Here is a 14901-nt window from a genome sequence, read left to right as displayed (position 1 = left end):
ATACCACCGCTGCGTCTGGGAGAGCGTCTTACTGGAGTAAGCGATCACCCGATCCACTCCCCCTTAACACTGCGAAAGCACTGCCCCCATACCAGGTGCACTGGCGTCGGTGTCAACCGTGAACTCCCTCTCTGGCAGCGGTAAGCCAGTACCGGCGCCTCTGTCAATTTCTGCTTGAGCGTGCAGAAAGCCACCTGGCAGCTCTCCGTCCAGAGAAACGGATGGTCCTTCCGCGTCAGGTCGGTGAGTGGCCCCGCCACGGTCGCAAACCTGGGGATAAACCGCCGATAATAGTTGGCAAAGCCGAGAAAACTCCTCACCTCGCTAACATTCTCCGGTCGGTCCCAACCACTAACGGCCCCAATCTTTCCCGGATCACAGCTGACACCATCGGACGACACCACATGGCCGAGGAAAACGGCACTCTTTTGGAAAAGACTGCACTTGGACGGCTTCAGGCACAGTCCCGCCTCACGCAAACGCTCAAACACATCGCGAAGGTTGCCCAGCGCACCCTCGAATGTGGAGCCGAAAACAATAACATCGTCCAGGTACACTAAGCACTCCCTCCACTGGAGACCTCTCAAGACGAGTTCCATTAGCCGTTCAAAGGTGGCGGGTGCATTGACGAGGCCGAATGGCATAACGCGGAATTGAAATAGGCCTCGCTTTACCGCAAACGCAGTCTTGGCTGCATCCCGGGGATCCATTTCAACCTGCCAAAAACCACTGGCCAGATCAAGCGTGGAAAACCATGTAGCCCCGGCGAGGGAATCCAAAGTATCTTCAATGCGGGGCAAGGGGTACGCATCCTTCCTCGTCACATCGTTGAGTTTGCGGAAGTCGATGCAAAACCTCACTGCACCGTCCTTCTTGGTGACTAGAACTACTGGAGAAGCCCATGGGCTATCGCTTGGCTGCACGATACCAGCATCCAACATCCGATCAAGCTCCTCGTCTAAGGCCTGCTGCTTGCCCAGCGGACAACGTCGAGGAGCCTGCTTAATCGGGTAATGGTTACCCGTGTCGATGGTATGCTTGACAACACCCGTTTGGCCCAACGCTCCACCCGGTGCTGCAAACAGATCGCGGTAAGTGTTCAACCGCACAACGCTGAATGCCAACCAAACTTCACCTCAATTACCGCACAACGCTGCTCGGTCAGCACACTAGCATCCATCCCGTTGATCAATCCCTGGAGATGTAACGGCACTTGCTGCACTGCCTTCTCCGCCGAGTTGCACTCGCCATCGCCCACTCTCCCTACTTGAGCAATGTCCTCTAAGTGGGCCAACTCTGCTCCTTGCTGGATGACGACCTCCTCGGACCCCACGTTGACTACCGACAGAGGCACCCGGTTCCCCGCCGTGTCAACCAAACAACGCGCCATCACAACTCCCCGGCGCGCCCCGCATTCAGCAAACCGACGCGTAGGTTCCGCGATGGCCAGACGGGCGACCACCCAACCTGACCCGCGCACGCTGCCCTGCACCACGGCTCGGTGTCCCGCTGGAATTCTCACAGTTCGGGCTGCACACAAACGACGATCGTCGACAGGCCGTCCGCCGTAGAGGGCATGAGTAACCCCTTCGATCGTGAGGTAGCCGCGACCCGTGTCCAGTTGACAGTTGTGCTGGCCCATGAAGTCCATGCCTAGCACGCCACCAACTTCTCCCATCTGTACTACCAGCACATCGTGCAAATAGCGCTGGCCGCCAAACCCAAGCTGCACTTTACACTCGCCCAGCGTCAGTAATTTCCGATGCTGACCGTCGACCACTTCTGCCACCGTCGGGGTCAGTCCCGGCTTCCCCTGGGGCAACCTCTCGTAGGCCCCCCTCTGCACCGGTGTCAACCAGGAACTCTACCGCCTTCCCACACACTACAAGTCCAACTCGCCAAGACGGCCTATTCAGTACCGCCCGGATCTCCGACCTTCTCGGTTGCTCTGTCTGCCGTTTTCCTTGGTAGGCTGAAGCCCTCGGCACGGACTCCGCCTTCCCTAGTTTCCCGGCCTAGACCAGGCCCGAGCATCTCCCGACTCTTTTGCCATGCACCCCGCCTTGTATGCTTGTCGCCGAGGTGATTCGTCACCTGTCCAACCATCTCTGCCTGGCGGTGGTCCCCTTATCCTCGTGCTGCGTCTGCATAGCTTTGTTGCCCATTGTCACTGTACTGCTGTGGCCCATGATGGTCGAGCTCCTCTCGCCGGCGTCTCTTCCGTTCTGGGCACTCTCGCGCGAAATGGCCCACCTCTCTGCACTCGTAGCAGGTCATTGGTCTGCGTCCCTGACCATTGGACCCCCTCTTATGATCTCCGGCCCTGCCGCTGCCAGGAGGCGCCGGGCGTTGAACGCTGGGCCCCCATTACTTAGAAGGTCCCTTAGCATCTGCTTAATTTCCTGAAGACCCTCGGACGAAACAGCGGCTGACGCATTTTCCCCGGAACTGGCTTCCTTGGATTTCGCCACCGGTGCCACCTGGGGCTTCTTCAGCGGGGCGGGCCCGCGCACCACCAGCATGTCATAGTCGGTGGCACATGCTGCAGCTGCTTCGATGGTCGTACATCCCTTGCTCAAGATATACGCGCGGTGGCCCTCTGTGGGCAGTTCATCCACAAGTCGCCCCTTGAGCCATCGACTTAGGTGATCTGATGCCGCCCATGGCATGGCCGACCGGGCCAGTTTTCGGAGCTGTCTCGCGTACTCGAGCCACTCCTCTCCTGGAAGACGACGGCGGGCCGCGAGGATAGCCTGGTCTCTCTCTTCTCGGCGAACCGTCCCATACCTCTCCTGGAGTTCTCTACGGAGGCACTCCTCACTGGGCACTCCCTCGTACTCTTCCAGAGCATCCGCCGCAGGCCACACGAGAGCCGCCGCAAGCTGTTCTGCGCGCTCGGACGGATCTCACTGGTTCCACCGAGCCGTAATGTCAAACAGGCAGCCCCAGAGTAGGGCGCCAACTTCATGTCGGCGCGAGTCCTCCGTAGATTCCCCAAGCGAGGTGTCGCCATCTCCTTCACTGGCTTCCCTACCTTTATTCCTTGCCCCGTCGGTGATTGTTCCGCCTGATCCCAGGGTGTTTTTGTCTGCAGTTGCGGCTGCACCTCCCATGCGTCCACCTCAGACTCATCGCCAGTCATCCAGTCCGACCTCCGACCTTCACGCTTGCCATCCCGGGGGAGCAGGTTTTCAGGGGCGCCCGCCAAGTCGATGACGTTCTGCAGCAACTGCCTGGCTTTTCTCCGTCTCTGCTGCTCAACCTCCCGCACTGACCGCAGTTGCCCATCGATGCTCTGTGGCGGCCGCCAAGGCGTCTCCCTAGATTCTCCCTCCTGCTGCAGCATTCGCTGTCTCACAACTGCCGCTAGACTGGCAGCGAGCACTGACAGCAGCGCATTCGCAGAGTCTCTAGAGCTACTCTGCCCCCCTCCACCACTGCGCAGAGCGATACCTAACCGACTACTCGACTACTCTATTTGGCCGTGGTATAGGTTCGGTTGCCGTTGTCGCCGCGCACCCTGACAGGGCCGTTACTCCCCGTCCTATCTAGGTTCGATCACAAGGATCGCGATGTGGCAAGGACAGTCAAACACCCGAGCGCCAAAAAAGAGGGGGTTCCGGCCGTCCAGTGAGAAGTAAGAAATACGGAGGGGGGTGCCGGTCACGAAGTGAGAAGTAATAAGCAATAAGTACGAAGTAAGTTTAATATTTATTAGGTAACGCGTGTTAAAGTTAACAAGCAATTAACACATTAACCAGCACAGCGACAGCAGCACGTTCGCTCCAAGCCATACTCGAGTTATCATCGCGCGCGATTCGACGCGTAAGACCATCACGCCACCGTAACACGCGATCTAATAATCCCTACGCGCTATTTAAACGCCAGTGTCTATATATGACAAATACGTTCGGATAACAGATCACTTCGCTATACCCTAGACTGTCTAACGAGCGTCGTCCTCGCGGTGGCGACCCCTGGTGTACAAAATGTGTGCACGTACATATACACGCCAGCTACATATAATTACTACACCATTAGTGTACAGCCAATAACACATACAGAACACTAATACACTACATAATGTCTCAGTCTGACATATTTCAAACTCGATGTAACCGTAACGTAGGCCTACCTATTTATTCCGACTCGACTAACGGCAGCGTTACTCGACTTTACTTTACTTGACTACTCTAGCACTTGTTGACTACTATAGCTACTGTACGCGCACCATGAAGATCTGCATGATATCACACATCCCGAACACTCTACAGTAATGCACATGCACGGTTAATATCGGACGCATTCTAAAACACAGCTGCTCTACAACAAACCTACGGCGTGTCTCCCCTCTTTTTCGCGCCCTTTTCTCTCTATTGTTTTCCCTTCTTCGAACTGTCATCGCGGTGGCGACCCCTCACTAGCGCCATCTCCCGTGAGATAAAACTATAACACGATGCACGATTCTAAAAGCGAATCTGCTACAATATATTATCATATATCATATATATCATATATATCATATATCATATATGGTAATAGTATTAGCACATAACAACAAACAATACATACATACACACGCACGCACATATGTACACTCACACAAACACACGCACACGCGCGCGCGCGCACACACGCACACACGCGCGCGCACGCGCACGCACACGCACACACTAGTGAAAAACTTAAACAAGCTACTGCTAGTACCATGTCCATTAATATATTCCACTAATATATCCACTAATATGTCCACTAATATATGTCCAGTAATATAAGCCACTAACCAACATGTAAATTGCAAGTTTTACAATGTAAAATCACATGTGTTTGTATATATCTATGCTTTTACAAACATATGTATTCGTTTACATATATGTATTTATAGATTTTCACCGTCAATATTAAATTTACGCTCCGATAGCGTCAGTCGTAGAAACTATGCGGCCCATCTGCATAGCACTAGAAGTGACGTTTGCACCAGTACCGGAACCGGAACCGGAACCTCGCTGGCTAAAAGCGCGTTCTGTCTCTAACGCCAGGACGTACAGATGCGTTAGGGGTTTGTCACTTGAGCTAAATTTTAATTACTATACACGTGTTGTTGCACGATAGTTAATAACTTTTTTTCTATCTCTGTAGCTACCACCAGGACTTGGGTGAATTCTCAGCTAGTTACGGGATATCGCGCGTACAATACCACCGACACTATGTTTACGGACAGCACCACCGAACTAGACGAGCTCGCCTCCAACGCCACCTGGTACGAGCGATTTCCGATACTTCGACAACGGCGAATTCGTTCGAGCATTGAATGAAACGATCCCGATAATTGCCCTGCTGGATCGGCCAGCATCAATCGGGGCTCGCTGGCGGTTCTAGCCATCTCTGTCGCTGGCTTGGTTATCAAAATAAACGGCCTGTGCGTGCAGCCGGCAACGAGAGACATTGCGATCGCAGAATTTTTAATATCGATACAGCGTACTAAACCCGCTTTCGCGCGCGACGTTTGGAGGCGTCGGTGTAGTGCATAGCGTTAAGACCCATTTTTACACAGATCTATAAGATGGATTATTTTGACTGAGGGTCAGAATTCGTAGTAGGCTTAGATTTAAAAGATNAAATGTGCGTGTGTCAGTTGTGCTAATGGTGTACGGTGCGGAGAGATACGTGTCGCTGCGCGAAGCGTGTATTCTGTTAAATTACCAGTACATGTGTATTACGTATTAGTGTTAGTAGTCGTTGCGTTATTGTTCCGCACGTTATTTGTTACTATTGTTAGTAAAACTGGATAGTTGTCACCCGTTAGATCTGTTGTTGTGTTATTTCCTGGTTGCCGCATGATATCACGGAACTGCCCAACTGTTGTCCCAGTAGTTAACTAAGAATTTACTCTTAATAAAACGTAGCAGAATTCTTGGATGGGCATGTGTGTGCGTGCATGAAAACATTAGATAATGAAACAAAAATGCTTAATATATGTATATTGATTTTAAACTTTTAATAAGATTATCAACATGATATATATTATGGTAACAAATTATGTAACTTGTAAGCCAATACATCACATCGGTAAATGCATAATTGTGATTACAGACTGGGTGCTTGATTGAAACTGTAAAAATCCATATAAAAACCTGGTTGCCATGGTCGAGTAGCAAGTATATACGCATAAATTTAAGTACCACGATTAAAGCCAATGTATATATGGCATTTACGCATATTATGTGTATTACGTAATTTACGTATACACGTATATTACGTGTTGAACATAGCCTTGCACATGATCTTATAAATTGCCATATCGAAAAAAAATTACCGTTTCAAATAGATTTTAAAGTTAATTTGTCTCTCTAGATTGATCATTTTCGTTCTGCAGTATATTGATTGAATAAAATCGACTGCAATCTATTACCGAGCTTCATATCTGCAAAATATAAAGCTTGTGTTTCTAGATTTACTATTCTAAACGCCATATGAAACGTCGCGTCCTAACACTAACAGGCAGAGAAAGGGATAGCAGATATGCGAAAGCACTGTATCTGCTAGTGGGTAAAATGCTGTATCTATAAGGATGAAGGGTGAGAAATGAGGGCTTGCCAGAGAAGCATGAGAGTGACACTAACAGATAGAGGAAATAGCAGATATCAGAGAGCATTGCATCAGTCAATGATTTACCCGCGCATGAACGTTTTAAGATGAGCCGTTGCTACAGAAGCACGAGAGCGTCAGTATCTTCAGCGGCTCGTGTACGAAAACCTGCTGAAGCAAACCGAATCCGAGTCCTGCGATCACAAGCAGTCCTGCCTTGTCATCCAAGCCGATGCCGTAGACGAGAGAGAACGAGAGAGCTGCGGCAGTTGTGAGCACCAGCAGCACGTTCATCATGCTCCCAACTACAGCCGGGAGAGATCCCGAGTATTCTCTGTCGACATCATCCTGGTTTTCATCCTCGTCATCCTCCATCTGGATGACGACGTGAGGTGGCGCTGCTGTCGGTGCCGTGAGGGTGCTGCTCTCGTCCCAGCTTCGCTGCTGCTTGCTGTTGCTGCCTGCTACGTCACCATCACTGCCTGCTACGTCATCATCGCTGCCTGCGGGGTTATCTTCTTCACGCTTCTCACGCGCGAAGCCTTCCACATTCCCCACGCGCTCGGTCTGCAAGTGCTGACCCTCGTTCTGCTGCTTCGTGCCTGTAGATGCTGCAGTGCTGGCAGCCTCCTGCTTCGGTGTTTTGCTGGATACATACAGGGACTCCAGCTGCATACCTTCACCCGAGGAGGTGTTCATGTCTGCGTCGGTGCTGGCGGCGGGCACGTCTTTGTCCTTGGCCACCTTCTGCACGCAGCCGTCAACTATGGCCTGCACGTAGGAGGAAGCGAGGGTCCTGACCTTCACTTCCAGCTCGATCAGAGCAGATGACGACTTCTTCTTCAGGATGCATGAGCTCGCATGCTTCGCAACTTCTCTCCCGTATGAAATGTTAGAGCTAGATAACGGACGGACAGCCTGAGCTATACAGGTCTTGCTTGTTGACTTCTTCAGTGATGTGCTGCTGATTATTTTCTTGACTGCAGCGCCCAGGGTTCTGGTTTTTGCTGCGAGCTGCCGTGTGAGAACCTCAGTCATGATGGAGATGAGAGCGCGAGCAAACGTGTGTACGTCGTCATCCACTACGTCCCCGACGAACCTCTGTAACTCCACCATCACGGTGGCGGGGCGTGTCGCCGTGTTGTCGATGCCGGCACTCGGGTGTGAATGCGAGATGCCAACACCGGCCGGTATTGATGCTGCAAGCTTCAGCTTCTTCTGCAGGTCGATGGTGAGTCTGATCGTCTGTACATCTAGATTGCTCTTAGCTTTCTTTCTAACAGTTAGGAGGCTGCTTTCTCTGCGGATGATGGATGCACGCTTGAGAAGCTGCGGCAGGCCGGATGCTGCTTCTGTGACCGCATCAGATTGCTCCTCGGTGGCAACATCTTCCTCGGATGCTGACCTGTGCTGTTCTTGGGCAACAGCATTAGCCAGCTCAGCTATTAAATCGTTTGTCTTGCTTGTCTCCTCCTCCTCTTCCTGCCTGCGTGGCGCCAGGATTTCATTCAGCAGCTTGACAACTTTCTTTGCCCATTTCTCTGCCTTACTGGCTCCATGCTTTTTCTGATCATCTCTGGTGGCAGACAGATGCTGCAGCATGTCGCGCGTTAGGGCTTCAGAAAATTCCCTGACTTCCTTCACGAGGCGGGCCCTGTCCCTAGCTATCACTGAACGCTGCAGCTCGGACGCAGGCAGGTGCCGTGGTTTGTTGGGCACATGCGCAGGTGTAGCTGTACGTAGTACATTGAGTGCCGTGTCCGCATCGACACACTCAAGCTTCTTATTGCGTCGCATCACGACGCCCGTCGGACGATACGCTTCAATAACGTCAATAAGGTCGGTTTTTTGCGTCGCTGTGAGCTTGTCGATTCTCAGCACCTTGCTAAGTTTGGCTGGAGAGAAAAGTCTGGATATCAGTGTTGATGTAGGTGAGATGACATCCCCCTTGCATTTGTTATTATTGTTGTTTGATGTGCTAACATCCTCGTTAACCACGTCCACTCTTGCTAAGAGCCGTCTGCAGCTGCTCGTTGGGGAAAAGATATCACTTGGTTTGTTCACGCCTGTATAAAATAAATCGCACCATGTTATTGCTCAATTATCTACAAAGACATATCACTATGATTACATCCATTAATCCCCCTTCCCCCGCTTAAGGTTCACAATGATTAAAACACAATAATTTAGCCTACGGGAATGCGCGACCACATATATAAATGAAACAATTAATGCTCTGGATTGCATGATACTCATAATTCTGTGTCTCGGTACACATAACACTAACAGGTTGACTATCCATTGATGTTCTGACACATCAGGACCGTGCCGCACTATTCAGAGTCTATTAATTGGTAACATCTAGTGTTTTCCTAGACCCCCAACACATAATACTTCTAAAACACTTTAGGCTGTTCGACAACAGTGAAAATACCCTGATAAAAACTCATGAGCATAAAGAGCTATGTATGGATGCGCCATGTAAGAGCCGAGGTGGAGTCCTAAAGCAGTCAGTGAACGCACTGTGAATTTAACATGACCACCGCAAAATAAGTCTGAACCACAAGAGGTATTGGACTGTCAATGGCTGGAACATTGGGGGACAACCTGTGTTTAAAGATCACACGTTTATTTCAACGCTGTGTAGTACATGCTGCTAATCGCTAGAATTCAGCCTGCGTCAGCGGTTGACATCTTACCTGATGTTCTACGTGTCATCTTTGTGCTTACACGAGCCGAGGCACCAACCTCTCCCGCTCCGCTGTTCACGTTAGCAAAGATGGCTTCAACTCCCATGAAGAGCAGGGCTACGGCAGCGCTGACAACAACGCAGCTGAGGATAAACAACGGCTGCAGACTCGGTAGGTCGTCACGCCATTCCTCTACGGTCATCGCTAGGAAGTCTGGCTGCACGCTCTGCAGGTAGACATGTACGCAGAGCAGCGTGGACACCAGGCAGACGAGTTGGTTCAGCCGCTTGAAGCAGCGCCCTCTGCTGCCGGCCAGCAGCACGCAGAAGATGCTCTGCTGTAGAGCTGATTTTCTTCGCCGTCGGTGGGAGAATCGCTGATAGAAAGAAATAATACAGATTTAAATCAAGCACTGTTAGTCTGTTCATTTACATAGTAGGCCTAATTATTAGAACACAGCATAGAATTAATTTAATTATCATATGTCACGTCATGTGTATGCATGTAACGTTGTACGTGTTAACTGTATGTAGATGTAGGATTACGCGAGAGAGTATAGGAATGTAAATACTTAATAATATTTTTTAAATAATAATTTTAATAATAATAATCAATAGGACTGAATAAAACTGTATAATATATGTATATTCCCACCTTGCGTCTGCTGACGACGCAGACAGCGACGATCGTGGCCGCGTAGCAGACGACAGCGGCAGTGACGACACCAATAACCATCATGCCGCCATCATCCAGCTTCAAGGCTGGAACTACTCGACGAAATGCATGAGCGATGGTAGACTTCGCAGATTCTACAAAAAGCCGTTATTGTTTAGGCCTATCATAATTATCAACACGGTAGTTACACCATAGGTTACACCTTAAAATTAAGTTACACGGTGAGTAGGCCCTACACACTAACACAGTAGAGTACGGTGAAATATTTTAATGACGGTGTCCGGGTTTTACTGTGTTTTACTGTGTGGGGGCCAAATCTGCACACCAAATGCAGCTTAAAATCTCTGTGACGCCTGCCGTCTGTTGTACAACCAGTAACTCTTTTAGCCTTACAACCACAACTTACCCTATACGGTCCCTAGGACTTAGCCTCTTACAACCAATAAGTTGAGTAACTCTAGTCAGACTAGTGGGTTAGAACTTAGAAAGCGTTATACTATACTTTAGTTAGAACACTAATAAGCCGTAAATGCTAAAGAAATGCCACGAGAATGTCACATTAATTAATGAAAGCAGGATCTAGGCGAGACATAAGACCATGAATGATAAGACTTACCCGATCTAAAGCCGGTGATGGTGATTGATGCTTCTGTCTGCTGAGCAGACAAACAACCACATAAAATGGAAAATAAGATCAACGTGGGCCTCATTATAATTTTGAGTGTCTTCACGAAGTACTAGACAACTGGCCAGGTGTAATAGGCTCACTTAGATCAGCTGGAATTTTGTAGACATTATAAAAAAATCTTGGAAATCGCTAAAGAGACAGAGCTCTCACAAGTTCAACCACGCAACATCAGCTGTGCAGTCGGACTGCCGTGTACACAAACGATCGCTTAGCAACAACCATTGTCTCTGACACCGCATTACTACTTGGTATGTGCTACTACTACGCTGCGTATGTATCCGTCCGCGAGATTAAACCATGTAATTTATATTTAATTGCGTTTTACGCTTTAGATTTCCTTTACCATGTGTATTCATGAAATCAGTGAGTTGTTACAGGAAACAAGAAAAACAAAAATTCAACAAATATTTCTATTCTAATGCTACGCACACTGTTGTTGGATCTATATATACGTATATGGATTTGGGCCAGAACCAATTGTTTCCAAAAGTGTCCAATACCGGCATCCATTAAAATAACCGTTTACCTTTCTATAACTTCTTCGCTAGCATTTAGTTTTGTTTGTTTGTCTATTGCTTAGAATTTATAAGGTAACCCAGTCCCGTAGTGGGCATTTCAGGAGCTTCGCAGCGAGCCACTTGGTCTGCAAGGGCGGATCCATGATGTGTATTATCTGCTCTTGTAGATATCTATGGTTGTGACGCCCGTGGCGGCGGTTTCAGGGGCCTCCACCCGGAAAATTTCTTTTTAATGAACCGTCGTACATTCAATTTGTACTAAAAAAAACGCACATATTATAAGCAAACAGAACAACACGTAGGATATATAATATATATATACATATAACTTATTTCTCATGTTATTTTATGTTACTTTAAATTACCTTAGAATATTTCACTTTGGAATAAACAGTTTTCGACAATATACAAATTAGTGGGCAAAATTTATTAAGTCAAAACACATATAATCAGTGCAATTATAAACACATACACATATTCAGGAGTCTGTATCGTCCTCATTTGAAATATATCGAGACATGAAAACCTCCTTGGAAAATTGACATTAGATTCTACGGCATGTCACGTTCCAGTTTCTTTAAATGGTGTGTGGTCAAGATCTCTGGTTGACACGCGCGTATGTGTAGGCGTGTGCGAGCATGCACCCGCGTATGTGTGTAGGCGTGTGCGCGCATGCACCCGCGCGTGCGTGTAGGTGTGTGCGCGCATGCACCCGCGCGTGTGTGTAACCGTGTGCGCGCATGCACCTGCGCGCGTATGTAGGCGTGTGCGCGCATGCACTCGCGCGTGTGTAGGCGTGTGCGCGCATGCACCCGCGCGTGTGTGTAGGCGTGTGCGCGCATGCACCCGCGCGTGTGTAGGCGTGTGCGCGCATGCACTCGCGCGTGTGTGTAGGCGTGTGCCCGCATGCACCCGCGCGTGTGTGTACGCGTGTGCGCGCATGCACCCGCGCGTGTGTATAAGCATGTGCGCGCATGCACCCGCGCGTGTGTGTAGGCGCGTGCCCGCATGCACCCGCGCGTGTGTGTAGGCGTGTGCGCGCATGCACCTGTACGTGTGTGTAGGCGTGTGCGCGCATGCACCCGCGCGTGTGTATAGGCATGTGCGCGCATGCATCCGCGCGCGTGTGTAGGCACGTGCGCGCATGCACCCGCGCGTGTGTGTAGGTGCGTGCGCGCATGCACCCGCGCGTGTGTGTAGGCGTGTGCCCGCATGCACCCGCGCGTGTGTAGGCGTGTGCCCGCATGCACCCGCGCGTGTGTGTAGGCGTGTGCGCGCATGCACTTGTGCGCGCATGCACCCGCGCGTGTGTGTAGGCGTGTGCCCGCATGCACCCGCGTGTGTGTGTAGGCGTGTGCGCGCATGCACCCGCGCGTGTGTAGGCGTGTGCCCGCATGCACCCGCACGTGTGTAGGCGTGTGCCCGCATGCACTCGCGCGTGTGTAGGCGTGTGCGCGCATGCACCCGCGCGCGTGTGTAGGCGTGTGCCCGCATGCACTCGCGCGTGTGTGTAGGCGTGTGCGCGCATGCACTCGCGCGTGTGTAGGCGTGTGCGAGCATGCACGCGCGCGTGTGTAGGCGTGTGCGCGCATGCACCCGCGCGCGTGTGTATAGGCGTGTGCCCGCATGCACCCGCGCGCGTGTGTAGTCGTGTGCGCGCATGTACCCGCGCGTGTGTAGTCGTGTGCGCGCATGCACCCGCGCATGTGTGTAGGCGTGTACCTGCATGCACCCGCGTGTGTGTATAGGCATGTGCCCGCATGCACCCGCGCGCGTGTGTAGGCGTGTGCGCGCATGCACCCGCGCGTGTGTGTAGACGTGTGCAACCATGCACCCGCGCGCGCGTGTAGGCGTGTGCGCGCATGCACCCGCGCGTGTGTGTAGTCCATGCACCCGCGCGTGTGTGTAGGCGTGTGCGCGCATGCACCCGCGCGTGTGTGTAGGCGTGTGCGCGCATGCACCCGCGCGCGTGTAGGCGTGTGCGCGCATGCACCCGCGCGCGTGTAGGCGTGTGCGCGCATGCACTCGCGCGTGTGTGTAGGCGTGTGCCCGCGTGTGTGGGCGTGCATGTGAGTGAGTGATGTAACGGGCATATAACTGAACTGAACGGATGAGTACTACCGAAACGTGACTAAGCTGTGGATGAATCGAGATGTCCGAATGCGTGACTGTGCGCAAAATGTCGTCGTCGTCGTTGTTGCTGTTACTGCTGCTGCTGTCCTTTTTGTTGTTGCTCTGTGTTACCAGATATTTCTTTGCACGTGCTTTATTCGCACAGTAGTAGCCACATAAGACAAAGTAGGATGACTATAAAGTATGTGATTACGGATTAAAATAATGAAAAATTTGTGCTTCTCGTTCAAAGCGCAAGTTTACTGAGTAACCTCAGCTGAGAATTTACATGGCTAAGTACATGACGTGTTAAATGCAGTGTTTGTAATATGTGACCCCTATATTTCCGCCAATATTCGGGCATAACCAAGTTAGTTTAAAGCGCAAGTTGTTCATGAGCAAGTTGGATGACGAATTACTTGATGAAACGTAACAGAATTCTTGCGTGTGCATGTAGGCCTATATATGTGAGCATGAAAACATTTAATAATAAACCAAAAATGCATTATTATATATCTATATTGATTTTAAACCTTTACGAAGATTATCAACATGATATATGGTAACAAATTATGTAACTTGATTGACATAGATGGATATAGGTCTAATGACTATATAAGCCGATACATTTGCACATTGGTAATTGCATGATTGTGATTCCAGACTCGGCGCGTGAAACTCTTTAAAAATCCATGTAAGAACCTGGTTGCCACGTCGAGTAGCAAGTATATACGCAGAAATTTAAGTAAGGCGATGTATATCTGGCATGTATATCTTGCTAATGTATATCTGCCATTTACGATTATTACCTGTTGAAAATAGTCTTGTACATGATTACGTAAAGTGTCGTATCGAAAACAAATTTATCGTTTCAAATCGATTCCAAAGTGAAATTAATTTGTCTCTAGACATTCTTGCAGCCGGATTATTCGCGCGAAGCGCGCCAACGCCGCCCCTGGCGGCCTCTAATACGGATACGCTGCCCCTCCTCCATCACCTTACACGGATTACATAGAAGCGTAATTCTCCGCGCAAACGGAATTGAGCAGTTCTGGCGCTCGCACGACGGATTGGGCTACCCACGTACCTCGACATTTGTTAGAAAGGCTTCCAATTCTTTGTTCAGTCTACTAGGCGCGCTTTCTTTGCTGTAATAAACGGATTTCAACTCTGTTCTTTCTTTGTTGTTGTTGACGAGTCTAATGCATATGGCGCGTCCCATCGACAGCGCAACGACGAGGGCCGATGCTACAGGCATAGTAGACTGGTACCCGTTCGCCACCTTCACTCCGGCATATCGCTACACTAACGTAGTGTAGCGTCTGGAACTGTCGACCGCGTACCGGTCTATATGCACATAGCCTCGTTTCCTGTTCAGCACGCGCAACCGGCGCAAACCGGTTATGACTCGCCTAACGGCTAGACTTACGTACAACACCCACGTACTCACGTACTCACGTAGTGTAGCGCGTGGAACTGTCGACCGGGTACCAGTCTATGTGCATAGCTTCGCTTCCTGTGCAGCACGCGCAACCGGCGCCAACGGGTTATGACTCGCCTAACGGCTAGACTTACGTACAACACCCACGTACTCACGTAGTGTAGCGCGTGGAACTGTCGACCGCGTACC

The sequence above is a fragment of the Priapulus caudatus genome, unplaced genomic scaffold (genome assembly GCF_000485595.1).
Source record: "Priapulus caudatus unplaced genomic scaffold, Priapulus_caudatus-5.0.1 Scaffold195, whole genome shotgun sequence".
Classification (NCBI taxonomy): Eukaryota; Metazoa; Priapulida; class Priapulimorpha; order Priapulimorphida; family Priapulidae; genus Priapulus; species Priapulus caudatus.
Note: the sequence above shows the minus strand (reverse complement) of the source record.